At 48.0% G+C, this 17,560-nt stretch overlaps 1 long non-coding RNA gene across 2 annotated transcripts in view; it reads left to right on the top strand.

Annotated features, from left to right (window-relative positions):
* The window catches only part of LOC141161082 (uncharacterized), a 37,435-nt gene extending 28,668 nt beyond the window's left edge, over positions 1–8,767 (top strand). Inside the window, exons 3-5 of one of the 2 annotated variants that reach the window (XR_012250619.1) lie at positions 6,629–6,776; positions 7,919–8,035; positions 8,430–8,767. This is a non-coding gene — a long non-coding RNA (uncharacterized lncRNA). Of the gene's footprint in view, positions 1–1,143; positions 6,777–7,918; positions 8,036–8,429 lie in introns of those variants that run through there. The other variant, XR_012250618.1, reaches the window with a different exon arrangement.
* Positions 8,768–17,560: the final 8,793 nt, after the last annotated feature.

Below are 17,560 nucleotides of genomic sequence, written 5' to 3'. Positions count from 1 at the left end.
AGGTATGCTCTGGTGGCATGCTAACGGTTAAAGGTGTGCTTCGGTGGCATGCTAACGGTTAAAGGTGTGCTTCGGTGGCATGCTAATGGTTAAATGTGTGCTCCGTTGGCACACTAACGGTTAAAGGTGTGCTTCGGTGGCATGCTAACGGCAAAAGGTGTGCCCCGGTGGGATGCTAACGGTTAAAGGTGTGCTTCGTTGGTACACTAACGGTTAAAGGTGTGCTCCGGTGGCATGCTAACGGTTAAAAGTGTGCTCCAATGCCATGCTAACGGTTAAATGTGTGCTCCGGTGGCACACTAACGGTTAAAGTTGTGCTCCGGTGGCACGCTAACGTTTAAAGGTGTGCTCCGGTGGCATGCTAACGGTTAAAGGTGTGATCCAGTGGCACGCTAACGCTTAAAGGTGTGCTCCGGTGGCACGCTAAAGGTTAAAGGTGTGCTTCGGTGGCATGCTAATGGTTAAATGTGTGCTTCGGTGGCATGCTAACGGGAAAAGGTGTGCTTCAGTGGCATGCTAATGGTTAAAGGTGTGCTCCGGTGGCACGCTAACAGGAAAAGTTGTGTTCCGGTGGCATGCTAACGGCAAAAGGTGTGCCTCGGTGGGATGCTAACGGTTAAAGGTGTGCTTCGTTGGCACGCTAACGGTTAAAGGTGTGCTCCGGTGGCATTCTAACGGTTAAAGGTGTGCTCTGGTGGCATGCTAACGGTTAAAGGTGTGCTCCAGTGGCATGCTGTTAAAGGTGTGCTGTGGTGGCATGCTAACGGTTAAAGGTGTGCTCCGTGGCATTCTAACGGTTAAAGGTGTGCTCCGGTGGCACGCTAACGGTTAAATGTGTGCTCCGGTGGCATGCTGTTAAAGGTGTGCTGTGGTGGCATGCTAACGGTTAAAGGTGTGCTCCGTGGCATGCTAACGGTTAAAGGTGTGCTCCGGTGGCATGCTAACAGTGAAAGGTGTGCTTCGGTGGCATGCTAATGGTTAAAGGTGTGCTTCGGTGGCATGCTAACGGTTAAAGGTGTGCTCTGTTGGCCCTCTGTTTAATAAATTAGGTTCCTCAAAGCTTTCCATAAAATATAATGGGCTCCACAAAGCATTCCATTTAATATAATGGGCCGCACATAGCCTTCCATTTAAATTAATGGGTCCTACATAGCCTTTAATTTAATATAATGGAAGCTATATGGGGCCCATTATGTTGAATGGAAGGTTATACTCCGGTGGCACGCCAACGGCAAAGGATGTACTCCGATGGTACTATAATGGCAAAAGGTGTGATCGAGTGGCATGCCAAAGGAAAGGGTGTGCTGCGGTGGTATGCCAACGGCAAAGGGTGTACTCCTCAGGCATGCCAGACGCAAACGGTGTGCTCCAGTCGCATGCTAACAGCAAAAGATGTGCTCCGGTGGCAAGCCATCGGCAAAAGGTGTGCTCCGGTGGCAAGCCAATGGTAAAGGTGTGCTCCGGTGGTATACTAAATGGAAAAATTGTGCTCCGGTAGCACACTAACGGCAAATGGTTTGATCCTGTGGGATACTAATAGGAAAAGGTGTGTTCCGGTGGGATGATAATGGATAAAGGTGTGCTCCGATGGCACGCTAACAGTTGAAGGTGTGCTCCGGTGGCACGCTAACGGTTAAAGGTGTGCTCCGGTGGCATGCCAACGATTAAAGATGCGCTTCGGTGGCATGCTAACGGTTAAAGGTGTGCTCCGGTGGCATGCTAACGGCAAAAGATGTGCCCCGGTGGGATGCTAACGGTTAAAGGTGTGCTCCGTTGGCACGCTAACGGTTAAAGGTGTGCTCCGGTGGCATGCTAACGGTTAAAAGTGTGCTCCGGTGCCATGCTAACGGTTAAAGGTGTGCTCGGTGGCACACTAACGGTTAAAGTTGTGCTCCGGTGGCACGCTAACGGTTAAAGGTGTGCTCCGGTGGCACGCTAACGCTTAAAGGTGTGCTCCGGTGGCACGCTAATGGTTAAAGGTGTGCTTCGGTGGCATGCTAATGGTTAAAGGTGTGCTTCGGTGGCATGCTAACGGGAAAAGGTGTGCTTCAGTGGCATGCTAACGGTTAAAGGTGTGCGCCGGTGGCACGCTAACAGAAAAAGTTGTGTTCCTGTGGCATGCTAACGGCAAAAAGTGTGCCCCGGTGGGATGCTAACGGTTAAAGGTGTGCTCCGTTGGCACGCTAACAGTTAAAGGTGTGCTCCGGTGGCATGCTAACGGTTAAAGGTGTGCTCCGGTGGCATGCTGTTAAAGGTGTCCTGCGGTGGCATGCTAACGGTTAAAGGTGTGCTCCGGTGGCACGCTAACGGTTAAAGGTGTGCTCCGGTGGCATACTGTTAAAGGTGTGCTGTGGTGGCATGCTAACGGTTAAAGGTGTGCTCTGGTGGCATGCAAACGGTTAAAGGTGTGCTCCGGTGGCATGCTAACAGTGGAGGGTGTGCTCCAGTGGCATGCTAATGGTTAAAGGTATTCTCTGGAGGCATGCTAACGGTTAAAGGTGTGCTCCGGTGGCATGCTAATGATTAAAGGTGTGCTCCGATGGCATGCTAATGGTTAAAGGTGTGCTCCTATGGCATGCTAACGGCAAATGGAAAACTACGGTGGCACTGAATATAATGGGCCCCACATAGCTTTCCATTGAATATAATAGGCCCCACATAGCCTTCTATTTAATTTAATGGGTCCCACATGGTCTTCCATTTAATATAATGGGACCAAAATAGCCCTCTGTTTAATAAAATAGGTGCCTCAAAGCTTTCCATAAAATATAATGGGCTCCACAAAGCTTTCCATTTAATGCAATGGGCCACACATAGGCTTCCATTTAAATTAATGGGTCCTACATAGCCTTTAATTTAATATAATGGAAGCTATATGGGGCCCATTATGTTAAATGGAGGGTTATGCTCCGGTGGCGCGCCAACGGCAAAGGATGTACTCCGATGGTACTATAATGGCAAAAGGTGTGATCGGGTGGCATGCCAAAGGAAAGGGTGTGCTGCGGTGGTATGCCAACGGCAAAGGGTGTACTCGTCATGCCAGACGCAAACGGTGTGCTCCAGTGGCATGCTAACAGCAAAAGATGTGCTCCGGTGGCAAGCCATCGGCAAAAGGTGTGCTCCGGTGGCAAGCCAACGGTAAAGGTGTGCTCCGGTGGCATACTAAATGGAAAAATTATGCTCCGGTAGCACACTAACGGCAAATGGTTTGATCCTGTGGGATACTAATAGGAAAAGGTGTGTCCCGGTGGGATGATAATGGATAAAGGTGTGCTCCGATGGCACGCTAACAGTTGAAGGTGTGCTCCGGTGGCACGCTAACGGTTAAAGGTGTGCTCCGGTGGCATGCTAACGATTAAAGGTGCGCTTCGGTGGCATGCTAACGGTTAAAGGTGTGCTCCGGTGGCATGCTAACGGTTAAAGGTGTGCTCCTGTGGCATGCTAATGGTTAATGTTTTGTTCCGGTGGCATCCTAACGGCAAAAGGTGTGCCCCGTGGGATGCTAATGGATAAAGGTGTGCTCCGTTGGCGCGCTAACGGTTAAAAGTGTGCTCCGGTGGCATGCAAACGGTTAAATGTGTGCTCCGGTAGCACGCTAACGGTTAAAGTTGTGCTCCGGTGGCACGCTAACGGTTAAAGGTGTGCTCCGGTGGCACGCTAGCGCTTAAAGTTGTGCTCCGGTGGCACGCTAACGGTTAAGGGTGTGCTTCGGTGGCATGTTAATGGTTAAAGGTGTGCTTCGGTGGCATGTTAACGGTTAAAGGTGTTCTTCGGTGGTATGCTAACGGTAAAAGGTGTGCTTCAGTAGCATGCTAATGGTTAAAGGTGTGCTCCGGTGGCACGCTAACAGGAAAAGTTGTGTTGCGGTGGCATGCTAACGGCAAAAGGTGTGCCCCGGTGGGATGCTAACGGTTAAAGGTGTGTTCCGTTGGCACACTAACGGTTAAAGGTGTGCTCCGGTGGCACGCTAATGGTTAAAGGTATGCTCCAGTGGCATGTTAACGGTTAAAGGTGTGCTCCCGTGGCACGCTAACGGTTAAAGGTGTGCTTCGGTGGCATGCTAACGGTTAAAGGTGTGCTTCGGAGGCATGCTAACGGTTAATGATATGCTACGGTGGCATGCTAATGGTTAAAGGTGTGCTTCGGTGGCATGCTAATGGCAAAAGGTGTGCCCCAGTGGGATGCTAGCGGTTAAAGGTGTGCTCCATTGGCAAGCTAACGGTTAAAGGTGTGTTACGCTGGCATGCTAATGGTTACAAGTGTGCTCCGGTGGCATGCTAACTGTTAAATGTGTGCTCTGGTGGCACGCTAACAGTTAAAGTTGTGCTCCGGTGGCACGCTAACGGTTAAAGGTGTGCTCCGGTGGCACGCTAACGCTTAAAGGTGTGTTTCGGTGGCATGCTAACGGTTAAAGGTGTGCTTCGGTGGCATGCTAATGGTTAAAGGTGTGCTACTGTGGCATGCTAACGGGAAAAGGTGTTCTCCGGTGGCACGCTAACGGTTAAAGGTGTGCTTCGGTGGCATGCTAACGGTTAAAGGTGTGCTTCGGTGGCATGCTAACGGTTACAGATGTGCACCGGTGGCATGCTAACAGGAAAAGTTGTGTTCCGGTGGCATGCTAACGGCAAAAGGTGTGCCCCGGTGGGATGCCTACGGTTATAGGTGTGCTCCATTGACACGCTAACGGTTAAAGGTGTGCTCCGGTGGCATGCTAACAATTAATGGTGTGCTTCGGTGGCATGCTAATGGGAAAAGGTGTGCTTCGGTGGCATGCTAACGGCAAATGGAGTGCTATGTTGGCCCCATTACATTAAATTAAAGGCTATGTGTGGCCCATTATATTAAATGGAAGGCTATATGGTGCCTAATATATTAAATAAAAAGCCATGTGAGGTCTAATATATTAAATGGAAGATAATGTGGAACCTATTAATTTAAATGGAAGGCTATGTGTGGCCCATTAGATTATATGGAAAGCTTTGTGGGGTCCATTATTTTATATGGAAAGCTTTGTGGCACCCATTTTATTAAATAGAGGGCTATATTGGCCTCATTATATTAAATGGAAGACCATGTGGGGCCCATTAAATTAAATGGAAGGCTATGTGGAGCCCATTATATTCAATTGAAAGCTATGTGGGGCCCATTATATTCAATGGAAAGCTATGTGGGGCCCAATTAATTTAATTGGAGGCTAAGTGTGGCCATTTATACTACATGGAAGTCTATATGGGGCACATTATACTATAATGAGATCTATATGGGGACCGTTATACTATATGGAAAACTGTATGAGGCCCATTATGCTAATTGGAGGGTTATGCTCCGGTGGCACGCCAACGGCAAAGGATGTGCTCCGGTGGCACTACAGTGGTAAAGGGTGTCATCTGATGGCATGCCAATGGCAAAAGATGTGCTCCGGTGGCACGCTAATGGTTAAAAGTGTGCTCCGGTGGCATGCTAACAGTTAAAGGTGTGCTCCGGTGGTATGCTAACGATTCAAGGTGTGTTCCGGTGGCAAACTAACGCTTAAAGGTGTGCTCCGGGGGCACGCTATCAGGAAAAGTTGTGTTCCGGTGGCATGCTAACGGCAAAAAGTGTGCCCCGATGGGATGCTAGCAGTTAAAGGTGTGCTCCGGTGGCATGATAACGGAAAAAAGTGTGCTCCGATGGCATGCTAATGGTTAAAGGTGTGATTCAGTGGCATGCTAATAGTTAAAGGTGTGCCTCCGGTGGCATGCTAACGGTTAAAGGTGTGCTTCGGTTGCATGCTAACGATTAAAGGTGTGCTCCGGTGGCATGCTAACAGATAAAAGTGTGCTCTGATGGCACGCTAACAGTTACAGGTGTGCTTCGGTGGTATGCTAATGGTTAAAGGTGTGCTTCGGGGGCATGCTAACAGTTAAAGGTGTGCTCAGGTGACAAGCCAACGGGAAAAGGTGTGCTCCGTTGGCATGCTAATGGGAAAATTTGTGTTCCGGTGGCGCACTAACAGATAAAGGTGTGCTCCGGTGGCACATCAACGGTTAAATGTATGCTTCGATGGCATGCTAACGGTTAAAGGTGTGCTTCGGGGGCATGCTAACGGTTAAAGGTGTGCTTCATGGGCATGCTAACGGTTAAAGGTGTGCTCCGGTGGCATGCTAATGGATAAATGTGTGCTCTGGTGGAATGCTAACGGTTAAAGGTATGCTTTGATGACATGCTAACAGTTAAAGGTGTGCTTCGGGGGCATGCTAATGGTTAAAGGTGTGCTTTGGTGGCATGCTAACGGTTAAAGGTGTGTTCCGGTGGCATGTTAACGGTTGAAGGTGTGTTCCGGTGGCATGCTAACGGATAAATGTGTGTTCTAGTGGCATGCTAACAGTTAAAGGTGTGCTTCGGTGGCATGCTAACGGTTAAAGGTGTGCTTCGGTGGCATGCTAACGGTTAAAGGTGTGCTCTGGTGGCATGCTAACGCTTAAAGGTGTGTTCCTGTGGCATGCTAACGGATAAATGTGTGCTCCGGTGGCACACTAACGGTTAAAGGTGTCCTTCGGTGGCATGCTAACAGTAAATGGGGTACTACGGTGGCACCCCAATGGTAAACAGTCTTGGAAATGTCACATGTGAAGTCATACTCGCACAGTGTCTCTTGTTGCAGGGAACAAAACAGCGATAAGGTGCAACAAGATGTGGGCACTGAGCGGCATAAGGTGGTGAAAGGACAGTAAACAGCAAAATAAGACCAAATAACAGCGAGTAAAAAACAATCTAAGAAGCGCCGCAGCAGACAAGTAAGTGATTGTGAATCTTTAAACGGTGATGTATGGTCAGATGAAGAGGAATGCAGTTAGTTAGGAAATATGATTAACATGAAATGTATGTCTGAAATGTATGAACGAGAAAGAGAAAAAGGTGGATTGTTACAGAGATGAACGCTGAGAATAGTGAGTTACAGAGAAAGTCCTTGTGATCGGGGTTTAGGATGTATATGGCTGTTTATTGTCTCCTCCACATATAAAAGCAGCAGATGAGACTATCAAACTATGGAACTTGGAGTTGTCAGTAATGTTGGAGGAGAAATTAATGAAGGAAGTAAAATGGGAAAGGATAAACGGGATTAGATGTTTGTCTGGTCAGAGGGATGTTTGTCCATGTTGGGGAAGAGGGTAAGGGCTTAATGATCCGGCACCTGTCCTATTCACAGGATGGTCAGCTAGTGCCGCCATAGGGAAAGAACTGACGTAGTGTCTGAGTCTGCAGTACAACTGATTAGGGGCTCAGCACGGGGGCGCTGATGCCACAGGAGGACCTTGGGGCGGTTTTTCGGCTGCGGACGCTGCACCCAGAGGGTTTCAAGATTACTGATTGTTGGCTGGAAGAGGAACTAAACACATTGCGGACTTGTGAACTTTATAAATATTCTTCATTAGCTTATTTTCTTCCTTCTCTCCCAAACACAGTGCTGAAGTGCTCTCTGACCTCCCGTCCAGAAGCTTCTTGTAGCTGCTGTTGAGCGAGATTCGCCCCCTATATACCAGCAGTCTGTGTATGGACCTGTCCCTGCCTGATCCTCTCTGCTCTCCACCCCTGCACTCAGACATGGGAAACCCTGTACTAGGATTATTTCACATCTTGGTGAACAACAGCTGGAAGGACCCTATAAAGGAGCCTGTACCGGGCAGGTGACAGCGGTTCAGCATTGTGCTTGTGGGGGCAATCGAGTGGTGGAATCACAAATTCAGACAATATTAGTGCTGCAGTATTTGGCACAAGTTTTTGCACAGAGCGGCCACTAATATAGAATAAAGTAAAACAATTGTGCTCTGTAAATAATGGCTGTGGTTTGTTACAAATGCTTCTTGTTTGCAGGAGGTTGTTTTTTTCTTTAATAAATTTTATTTAATTTATAATTGATTTTCTGTCTTTCTGCCAGATGTCAGGACATGATGAGGCCGTGCGGGACTGATATAAGAAGTTCTTGGCTGAGAAGGAAAGAAGTTTCATTCCTCCATGAGCTGCAATTCTTTGTGTCTAGTCGGGAGCTTCATTAGTAAGTAGATTTTATCACAGGAGTTGACCTTTCCGGGGAGGTTCTAATTGGCCGAATGCAAGACATTAAACTCTTCATTTCAAAAAATCATCTGGTTATCATCCACAATACTTAATACCGGGAACTTGTCATGAATTTGTACATTTTTTACCTGCTCTAAAATTCTGCTGATCCCTTGAATTTTGCGTGTTTCTTTTTTTTGTTATTTTTAGATCAGGTATAAAATGATATGTTCCAGGTCTTTTTACATCACCCATTTTGCAGGCTCTTTAATACTACAGCACTTAGGTTATTGGGGTCATTTTTGTGCAGTTTGCAGTGACATGTTTTTTTAGCTTTGTCTTGTTATTACATTACATTAATCTTTTTCCTCTCTTGCTTTCCTGGACTCAAGGAAACATATCTCCAAGTAATTCTGAGCTGCCGGCAGTAGAGATGGACTCTCAGGAGCCTTCTGGTCTTCAGAATCCACATGAAGGAGAAGACCAAGAACAAGCAAGGCTTCCAACAGCAGAGCAGCCTGTCCCCAAGAAGTCCCAGAAGAAGAAGCAATGGTCCCGCAGCTCATCTGTGTTTGTCTTAAATGTGGTTTATACTTTTACTGACTGTCATTTTCTTGGTCGATATCAGATAAAGTTTTGGATGACAATTGTCTGGACTTTTGTGTTGTTTTACATTTCTTGTTTTTTCTTCTTGCTTCCCCTCCAGTGAGGTCTGGCTTAGGTGATAAAAGCCTTTCTCTATCCGGCATTTTTGCAGCAGGCTGGAGAATGACTTTTTGGATGATAACTTGCCATAGTCTCAGGTGCTCATACTCTAGTTGGCTGTAGACTGGACGCTTGTCCACACAACACATCCCGACTCCCCCGTATACATGAATGTGGTTACATGTGTGGGGGAGATGGCCCTATACCCAGCACATGGTTGGCTGCTCCAGCAAAAATCCTTGGGTTTGACCTACCTTCCTGTAATGTATGGGGATGTGAGGACACAGCTTCTAATCTTAATTAGCTAGATGTCTAAATTTGTTAGGCCAGGAGAAATACACTATTATGTTTGTTTATGTTGACTTTTTGAATTTATGTGTTTTTCTTTCTTTCGATGGAACAAGAAACATGGACTTTTGTCATAAGTCTGAATGTTGACTTCTCTTGTTCCGTGAACAATGAATGTTTGCTAAATATGCTGATTAACCATTGTGTGGACCCTGTGGCTTGTTGACTCGCAGAACATAGGAGTATAAGTTATGCAAATTGATTAAATGCCCTGCACCTTCCTCTCTGACCTGTGAATGATGACCTGAGCCACAGATGTACATATAAATAGGGATGTCTATCATGCTAAAGAGAGAATCAGAGAGACTCTTCAGGACAGCAGCTTGGTAGCATGGCTCCATCCAGAAGGACACAGATTTGGATTCTGCATGATGTCAGCCTAAGGGAACATGGCCCTGACTGGAAGGAAACAGATCTGCTCCATTGACCATCACTGACCCTATGAAGACGTTTGGGGAAACCAGAATTGTGACCCTCCGGTCACCTGGTCCCATGGTTATGTTCTGAGATGCCAGGCTGGGACCATCTGGTCACCTGGTCCGATGGAAACATTTGGTAAAAGCCAGGATTGTGACCCTCCGGTCAACTGGTTCCATGGATATGTTTGAGCTAGGTAGGTTATTACCATCCGGTCACCTGCAACCCATGTATATAGCCGGAGAAAACCAGGATGGGACCCTCAAGTCTTCTGGCTACGTACCACAATGGACTGTCAGCTTCCTAAGCTTGCCGCTACCTTCTCTATGTGGGTGTCCACCAGGGCCGGCTCCAGGTTTTCGTGGGCCTCGGGCAAAAGAATTTCAGTGTGCCCCTTTAACACATACCACCATTCATGATGCACAGATATGGCAGAGAAATATAGATATACAAACAGGGCCCAGCCTGTCCTCTCTTTCTTCACATATGCAGACATCCACACAAATGCAGTATGCAGACATGCACATATATACAGTACGCAGACATGCACACACATACACAGTACGCAGACATGCACACACATACACAGTATGCAAACATGCACACGCACACAGCCATGCACATACACGCACACAGTACACAGACATGCACAAACACACGCAGTACGCAGACATGAACACATGCACAGTATGCAGACATGCACACATGCACAGTAGGCAGACATGCACGCACACATGGTGCGCAGACATGCACATTCACTCACACACACACAGACACATTAGAAATATTTTTAATATGGGGATGGGGGAAGTTCGCTCATCTGCCCCTGACCTGTGTCCAGTCCAGCAGCTCCTCAGGTATGTGGCAGTGCAGGGCCGCCGGCATGTCACAGACATGGCCCTGCACTATCAGGGGGGCCCGCTCGCCGTCAGGGCCCGGGCTGCTCCCCCAGGATCTATGCAGGACCGCCAGTGCTGCTGCTTGATTGCGGTCACTTTCCAGACATTGCCGCACTCAGTGCGCTGTGTGGCTGTGTCTGCTAGTAATGATGTGGCAGGGGTGACACACAAGCACAATTAAAGTCGCAGTGTCGCTTCTGCTATGTCATTACCTTCAGATATAGCCACACAGCTCACTGCGCAAGGCCATGTCAGGGTAAGTGTCGGCAATCAAGAAGCGCCAGTGGCTCGGGCCCCGACAGCGAGTGGGCCCTCTGATGGTACAGGGCCCCAGCACTTGCCCGGGTATGCCGGGTGCTGACGCCGGCCCTGAGGTAGTTGGCCCTGCAGGTCCCAAAGTCACAGTTGCTCTATTCCCGGCGGGCCAACGAAAGGGTGAAATGTAATTTTGCACCATCTTGGGTATTTGCTGGGACTGATCTATATGTTATTGCCTGTTTAGTTGGTCAATAAATTATTGCCACACTGTTTAACCCTCACCCTGTGTTGTATGAGTAGTATTATGCCCACGGAAGACCCCGTGTCTTCACAGGGGGTCAGGGGCGGACCTACCGCCCATGCAGCCGGTTCATTGAACGGGGGCCCCCGAGGGAGAGGGGGCCCCTCCAGCCTCCAGCAGGGCCGCCATCACTGCCCTGAGTCCAGCATGGGGCCCGGCCGGTCGGGGCCCCCTCGGAGCCCCGTTGGGGCCCCCCTCTTGTGCGTCTCTTCATGGGGTCCCCGGCCCCATGCTAAGCGCTAAGCGCAGGGACATCTCAGCACTGCTTTCCTCTGCTGCAGCAGCGCCTTCATGATTCCCCTGACTTCCGGTCATGTGACGGCGGCGTCACATGGCCGGAAGTCAGGAGAACCAGGTGGCAGCGACGTGGACGAGCGCCAGGATTCTGCAGGGATCGCATGGGGGTAAGCATGCCGGGGCCCTGAGCAGGCGGAGGGGCCCACTCGCCATTGGGCACCCCGCCGGGCTATGTGACCCATGGGCGGAGAAGAGCGGTGTCAGCGCCCGCTCCCCCCGCTTGCTCAGGGCCCCGGCAGCCGGCACAATACTTACCCCTCCCCGTGCCTCCGCAGCGTCTTCCGCGTCCTCTGACTGTGACGTCTCAGGTCAGAGGGCGCGGTGATATCTTTACACCGCGCGCGATCTCTCCTGAGCCGTCACAGCGCAGAGCGGGAAGACGCGGGCGACGCTGAGGAGTCCGGAGCAGCAGCAGGTGAGAAGTGAGGTGAGTATTTGATTGTTTTTTTTTATGTATGTGGGCATGGGGCATTATATGGTGTGGGGGAGAGGGGGTTTGACATCCTGCATGGGGCATTATATGAGGGGGGGTGACATTCTGCATGGGGCATTATATGGTGGGGTGGTGACATCCTTCATGGGGCATTATAAGGGAGGGGGGGTGACATCCTGCATGGGGCATTATATGGCGGGGGGGAGTGACATCCTTCATGGGGCATTATAAGGGAGGGGGGGTGACATCCTGCATAGGGCATTATATGGTGGTGGGGTGGGGGTGGGGTGTAACATCCTGCATGGGGCATTTTATGGGGGGTAGAGGTGACATCCTGCTTAGGGCATTAATAGGGGTTCATACTGTATGGATCTATATATAGGACTCATTCTGTATGGAGCATTATATGGGGGCCTTACTGTATTGAGCAATATATGGCGCCCATTCTGTATGGAGCAATATATGGGGCCAATTCTGTATGGAGCAATATATGGGGCCCATACTGCATGGAGCATTATATGGGGCCCATACTGCATGGAGTATTATATGGGGCCCATTCTGTATGGAGCAATATATGCTGCCCATTCTGTATGGAACAATATATGGGGGCATTACTTTATGGAGCAATATATGGGGCCCATTCTGTATGGAGCAATATATGGGGCTCATTCTGTATGGAGCATTATATGGGGTTCATACTGTATGGATCTATATATGGGGCTCATTCTGTATTGAGCATTATATGGGGGCCTTACTGTATTGAGCAATATATGGCGCCCATTCTGTATGGAGCAATATATGGGGTCCATTCTGTATGGAGCAATATATGGGGCCCATACTGCATGGATCATTATATGGGGCCCATTCTGTATGGAGCATTATATGGGGTCCATTCTGTATGGAGCATTATATGGGGCCCATTCTGTATGGAACATTATATTGGGCCCATTATGTATGGATCAATATATGGGGCCTATTCTGTATGGAGCATTATATAAGGCCCATTCTGTATGGAGCAATATATGGGGCCAATACTGTATGGAGCAATATATGGGGCCCATTCTATATGGAGCATTATATGGGGCCCATAGTGTATGGAGAATTATATAAGGCCCTTATTGTATGGAGCAATATATGGGGTCTATTCTGTCTGGAGCATTATATGCAGCCTATTCTGTATGGAGCATTATATAGGGCCCATTCTATATGGAGCAATATATGGGGCCCATTCTGTATGGAGCATTATATGTGGCCCATAGTGTATGGAGAATTATATGGGGCCAATAATGTATGGAGCATAATATAGAGCTCTTACTGTATGGAGCAATATATGGGGCCCATACTGTATGGAGCATATTCTGTATGGAGCAATATATGAGGCACATACTGTCTAGAGCAGGGGTCTCAAACACGCGGCCCGCGGGCCGCATGCGGCCCCTGAGGCTGCTTTATGCGGCCCGCAGGCACAGACCCCTTGATGATCCCGACCAGGTCTAGGAGGAGCCGCCGACAGCAGCGCTGCATTGCCGCACAGAGACTGTTTCCCAGCACTGCATTTCCAATGCCAGCCGCCGGCCAATCAGAGGCCAGCAGCTGATATCTGCGTGTCGGCGCAGCGAGTATGACGTCATTGCCATACGCAGCTATCAGCTGCTGGCCTCTGATTGGCCAGCGGCTGACATTGAAAATGCAGTGCTGGGAGACAGTCTCTGTGCGGCAATGCAGCGCTGCTGTCGGCGGCTCCTCCTGGACCAGGTCGGGATCGTCAAGGGGTCTGACTCTGTGGTGCCTGCGGGCCACATCTGCAGGAAGGCCGCCGAGGGAACGGAGGACAGGTGAGAATCATCTTTTTTTTTTCCTATTTTATGTGTGTGAAGAACAGGGGGCACATAGCCACAAGAGGGGACCTGGATGGGGCACATAGCCACAAGAGGGGACCTGGATGGGGCACATAGCCACAAGATGGGGACCTGGATGGGGCACATAGCCACAGGATGGGGACCTGGATGGGGCACATAGCCACAAGATGGGGACCGGGATGGGGCACATAGCCACAGGATGGGGACCTGGATGGGGCACATAGCCACAAGATGGGGACCTGGATGGGGCACATAGCTACAAGATGGGGACCTGGATGGGGCACATAGCCACAAGATGGGGACCTGGATGGGGCACATAGCCACAAGATGTGGACCTGGATGGGGCACATAGCCACAAGATGGAGACCTGGATGGGGCACATAGCCACAAGATGGGGACCTGGATGGGGCACATAGCCACAAGATGGGGATCTGGATGGGGCACATAGCCACAAGATGGGCGCCAGGATGGGGAACATTGCCGCAAGATGGGGACCTGGATGGGGCACATAGCCACAAGATGGGGATCTGGATGGGGCAAATAGCCACAGGATGGGGACCTGGATGGGGTACATAGCCACAAGATGGGGACCTGGGTGGGGCACATAGCCACAAGATGGGGATCTGGATGGGGCAAATAGCCACAGGATGGAGACCTGGATGGGGCACATAGCCACAAGATGGAGACCTGGATGGGGCACATAGCCACAAGATGGGGACCTGGATGAGGCACATAGCCACAGGATGGGGACCTGGATGGGGCACATTAGTACAAGATGGGGACTTGGATGGGGAACATTACTACAAGATGTTTGCCATTATTATTATATGATGCTAATTGTAAGACAATATTACTGAATGTGGCCAATTGGGGGAAACAAAATTGTAAAAATCAAAAAAATAAAAATAAAGCATGAAAAAATATTGGGCACTAAAAATGCTAGTTTATATGTAAACTAAAGTAAACACAAAAAAGTGCACGTTTATTATCACCACATCCATAACGACCCAAGCTATAAAAAAATAAACACGGAAAAAATGTTCAAAAGGTGTATACAAAAAAAAATGGTATCACTAAAAATGTCACATTGAACAAAGAATGCGGCCCCCCAAATTCAAATTTTTTCCATGTGCGGCCCATATACCCAGCCGAGTTTGAGACCCCTGGTCTAGAGCAATATATGTGGCCCATTCTGTATGGGACAATATATGAGACCTATACTATATGGAGCATTATATGAGGCCCATACTGTATGGAGCAATACCTGGGGCCCACTCTGTATGGAGCATTATTTGAGGATCATTCTGTATGGAGCATTATATGATGCCCATTCTATATGGAGCATTATATGGGCCCATTCTGTATGGAGCAATACATGAGGCAAATTCTGAAGGATTAACATTATATTGGGCCCATTTTGTATGGAGCAATGTATGGGGCCCATTCTGTATAAAGCATTATGTGGAGCTCATTCTTTATGAAGCATTATATAGGGCCAATACTGGATGGAGCAATATATGGGGCTCTTATTGTATAGAGCATTATATGGGGCCCATTCTGTATGGAGCAATATATGGGACCCATTCTATATGGATCAATATATGCAGCTTATTCTGCATGGAGCATTATATGGGGCCCATTCTGTATGGAGCATTATATGGGGCCCATTCTGTATGGAGCATTACATGAGGCCCATTCTGTATGCATCAAGATATGGGGCCTATTCTGTATGGAGCATTATATAAGGCCCATTCTGTATGGAGCAATATATGGGGCCAATAATGTATGGAACATTACATAGGGTCCATTCTGTATGGAGCAATATACAGTACAGACCAAAAGTTTGGACACACCTCCTCATTTAAAGATTTTTCTGTATTTTCATGACTATGAAAATTGTACATTCACACTGAAGGCATCAAAACTATGAATTAACACATGTGGAATTATATACTTAACAAAAAAGTGTGAAACAACTGAAAATATGTCTTATATTCTAGGTTCTTCAAAGTAGCCACCTTTTGCTTTGATGACTGCTTTGCACACTCTTGGCATTCTCTTGATGAGCTTCAAGAGGTAGTCACCGGAAATGGTTTTCACTTCACTGGTGTGCCCTGTCAGGTTTAATAAGTGGGATTTCTTGGCTTATAAATGGGGTTGGGACCATCAGTTGTGTTGTGCAGAAGTCAGGTGCATACACAGCTGATAGTCCTACTGAATAGACTGTTAGAATTTGTATTATGGCAAGAAAAAAGCAGCTAATTAAAGAAAAACGAGTGGCCATTGTTACTTTTAGAAATAAAGGTCAGTCAGTCCGAAAAATTGGGAAATCTTTGAAAGTGTCCTCAAGTGCAGTTGCAAAAACCATCAAGCGCTACAAAGAAAGTAGCTCACATGAGGACCGCCCCAGGAAAGGAAGACCAAGAGTCACCTCTGCTTCTGAGGATAAGTTTATCCGAGTCACCAGCCTCAGAAATCGCAGGTTTACAGCAGCTCAGATTAGAGACCAGGTCAATGCCACACAGTTCTAGCAGCCGACACATCTCTACAACAACTGTTAAGAGGAGACTTTGTGCAGCAGGCCTTCATGGTAAAATAGCTGCTAGGAAACCACTGCTAAGGACAGGCAACAAGCAAAAGAGACTTGTTTGGGCTAAAGAACACAAGGAATCAACATTAGACCAGTGGAAATCTGTGCTTGGTATGATGAGTCCAAATTTGAGATCTTTGGTTCCAACCACCGTGTCTTTGTGCGACGCAGAATAGGTGAATGGATGGACTCTACATGCCTGGTTCCCACCGTGAAGCATGGAGGAGGTGGTGTCATGGTGTGGGGGTGCTTTGCTGGTGACTCTGTTGGGGATTTATTTAAAATTTAAGGCATACTGTACCAGCATGGCTACCAAAGCATCTTGCAGCGGCATGCTATTCCATCCGATTTGCGTTTAGTTGGACCATCATTTATTTTTCAACAGGACAATGACCCCAAACACACCTCCAGGCTGTGTAAGGGCTATTTGACCAAGAAGGAGAGTGATGGGGTGCTACGCCAAATGACCTGGCCTCCACAGTCACCAGACCTGAACCCAATCGAGATGGTTTGGGGTGAGCTGGCAAAAAGGGCCAACGAGTGCTAAGCATCTCTGGGAACTCCTTCAAGATTGTTGGAAGACCATTTCCGGTGACTACCTCTTGAAGCTCATCAAGAGAATGCCAAGAGTGTGCAAAGCAGTCATCAAAGCAAAAGGTGGCTACTTTGAAGAACCTAGAATATAAGACATATTTTCAGTTGTTTCACACTTTTTTGTTAAGTATATAATTCCACATGTGTTAATTCATAGTTTTGATGCCTTCAGTGTGAATATACAATTTTCATAGTCATGAAAATACAGAAAAATCTTTAAATGAGAAGCTGTGTCCAAACTTTTGGTCTGTACTGTATGGGGCCCATTCTATATGGAGCATTATATGGGGCCCATAGTGTATGGAAAATTTTATGGGGCCCTTATTGTATGGAGCAATATAAAGGGCCTGTTCTGTATGGAGCATTATATGCATCCTATTCTTTATGGAGCATTATATAGGGCCCATTCTGTATGGAGCAATATATGGGGCCCATAGTGTATGGAGAATTATATGGGGCCAATAATGTATGAAGCATAATATAGAGCACTTACTGTATGGTGCAATATATGGGGCCCATACTGTATGGAGCACATTCTGTATGGAACAATATATGAGGCACCTACTGTATAGAGCAATATATGGGGCCCATTCTGTATGGGACAATATATGAGGCCTGTACTATAAGGAGCATTATATGGGGTCCATACTGTATGGAGCAATACCTGGGGCCCACTCTGTATGGAGCATTATTTGGGGATCATTCTGTATGGAGCATTATATGGGGCCCATTCTGTATGGAGCAGTATATGAGGCCCATTCTATATGGAGCACTATATGGGGCCCATACTGTATGGAGCAATACCTGGGGCCCATTCTGTAT

This window comes from Phyllobates terribilis, unplaced genomic scaffold, assembly GCF_046119375.1.
Source record: "Phyllobates terribilis strain yellow unplaced genomic scaffold, ASM4611937v1 Scaffold_1__5_contigs__length_1240528914, whole genome shotgun sequence".
In the NCBI taxonomy this organism is placed as follows: Eukaryota; Metazoa; Chordata; class Amphibia; order Anura; family Dendrobatidae; genus Phyllobates; species Phyllobates terribilis.
Note: the sequence above shows the minus strand (reverse complement) of the source record. Positions and strands in the feature narration are given on the sequence as shown.